A 2495-nucleotide genomic window follows, 5' to 3' on the forward strand; every position below is an offset into this window, starting at 1 on the left:
GGCCCCCCGTGGGAATCGAACCCACAACCCTGGCGTTGCTAACACCATGCTCTACCAACTGAGCTACAGGGAAGGCTTTTAATTTGATCATCTCTCCAGTTGTAAATATGAATCTACTGTAACTAAGGCTATTATATGAACACAAAGCGGACTGGACATTATTATGAAATAAAATGAAAAAATAAATGTATAACATTGTCGTTATGTATTGTTTTAATGTATTGTTGTAGATGAGCAATGGTATGGTTTCTCTTTTGTTGCGCCATCTCTTCGCAATCAATATGATCAAGAATAATTCTTAAATGTGTTTTGAGGGGACATTTTCTCACATATTTTATAGTGATATATGGTAGATAGATCCCACTTGTCAAAGGCAGTGACCCCAAACAGTAGACATGTGAAAAGTGAAAGCAGGACCAAGTGTATGGTCTCACTAGCTCAGAGATGTGCAGTTACATGCTGTGGTCACCAGATGGAGACAACTCCCCAGCAAATGAATTACAGGAGCACCCTTTATCATTATGTTAAGCACATTGAACAGCATGTGTTGTAAATAATGTGCTGTATAAATAACGTTTGATTCATTGATTAAACAGAGACATGCTAAACAGGGGTCTTCTCAGGAGGATGTAACCGACAGAACATTCAGATAGAAATGTATCATGCAGAACAGAAATGATTGCCTTTCCGATAGAACAGAGAATGGTGTGAACTCTATTCATTCTATTTCTATCTGCAACGTTCAAAGTGTTTCACGTCCCTGAATACACCCCAGAAGTAGGATGAAGTTGCCCATAGACACTGATTTAAGACCAGCTGTGTATTAGACTCCCCTAATGATTAATGATTGAGTTGTGAGTGGTGTAACCTGATCCTAGACCTGTGTCTAAGGGGGGCTGTACTGCAGGAAGTGATAGAGGAGCCTTAACAACAGAGTTGTGAGCAATGTTCCCTCTAATATTCTTTCTGGCGCTGAGCAAATTCCAGTGCGCGTTTACTGTGAACAGTGGCCAAGTAGCCCAGTGTGTCTATTTGTAGACCTACCAGAGGAGCCTACTATCAAAAACAATGGAGAAAATGCATCCCATAACATTTTAACATGGAAATAGCTGTTCTATCATTCAGCCTACAGTAGCAGCCAATGTGTGGTGTTCAATGTAGGCCGATATTCCATGAGACTTTGAAAAAAAACATTCAGGGCTTGACATGAACCTGTTTATCCACTTGTCCTTCAGACAAGGATGTGACTGAAAATGTTGTTGAGTCATTTGATGCAAGAAACCACTTTACAAAATAAAATGCCTTATTATTCCCATACCATTATTACAGAGAATCAGACAAATGATGCTACCCTCTGCCTATTGGCTACTTAGCTTATTCAAGCCTGTCTCAAAATACAACACTGCCCCTTTAAGACAAACAAGCTCTTAACCTGACTCCCTTTTTAAAGATGTCTAGAAATGCACGTGTTGTGTCTTGTAGGAAGCAACCACTCCCTCATTGCTGACTAAAACATATCTATAACTGGGCTAATAACTCACCAACTAGCAAAGGATATGAACAAACGTGGCTACATGCAGCTCTCGCTTTGATCTCAAAACAAGCTCATCTACTCACGACCGCTGATTCTGTAAAGACAGTCACGTTCAAAGTGAATGGCACATATATGGCAGTGGTTTATTTGCATATAGGCCTACTGCAGCTCTGATTGGTTATGGCGCACAGGCCTGAGTTATGACCTTCAATGCAACACGGGTTCCGTGTGGCTCAGTTGGTAGAGCGTGGTGTTTGCAACGCCAGAGTTGTGGGTTCGATTCCCACGGGGGACCAGTACGGAAAAGAAAATGTATGAAATGTATGCATTCAATACTGTAAATTGTTCTGGATAAGAGCGTCTGCTAGATGACTAAAGTGTAAATGTCAATGCAATTGAATCCTACTCTGATGCATTCTGTCTACAACAAAGTCTCTTGAATCGTCGGTTTTGTTTCTGTATGTTACATTGAAAGTAGCTAATATTGCGTTGATTCTAACACAATTCCCACAGTAGAGGGAAACGTTGATAGTGTTAACTAACGGGGGAAACTAGAAAGTTGAGGGAGGTTCAATCTCGTGCTTCTCTGCGCGGCAGCAGTCCCTGCGGAGCTCATCGTTTGTGAGTGGTGGTACCTGATCCTAGACCTGTGTCTCAGGGGGGCCGTGCTGCAGGAAGTGACAGAGCAGCCTGAACAACAGCTGCTTAATGACACACACTATCTGCTAGAAGGGGAAACAACAGCACTGAACGAGGACAAACACTGTACAGACAAACAGGAAGTCTAACACATGTACACACATGAAAAGGCACACACAGAAAACAAGTGTAAACACACAGACACTCTTTCCCTCTCTCTCCCTGTAGGTGTGTGCACTGGTGTGCGTTTACGCGGGAGTGTGTGTGTGTGTGTGTGCACTGGTGTGTTTACGCGGGTGTGTGTGTTTAAGCGTGTGTGTGT

General features: G+C 42.4%; 1 non-coding gene across 1 annotated transcript; it reads right to left on the reverse strand.

Annotated features, from left to right (window-relative positions):
• trnaa-agc (transfer RNA alanine (anticodon AGC)) lies at positions 1 to 76 on the reverse strand. Its single transcript has one exon. It is a non-coding gene; the product is annotated as a tRNA-Ala (tRNA).
• Positions 77 to 2495: the final 2419 nt, after the last annotated feature.

The sequence above is a fragment of the Salmo salar genome, chromosome ssa02 (assembly GCF_905237065.1).
Source record: "Salmo salar chromosome ssa02, Ssal_v3.1, whole genome shotgun sequence".
Taxonomy (NCBI): domain Eukaryota; kingdom Metazoa; phylum Chordata; class Actinopteri; order Salmoniformes; family Salmonidae; genus Salmo; species Salmo salar.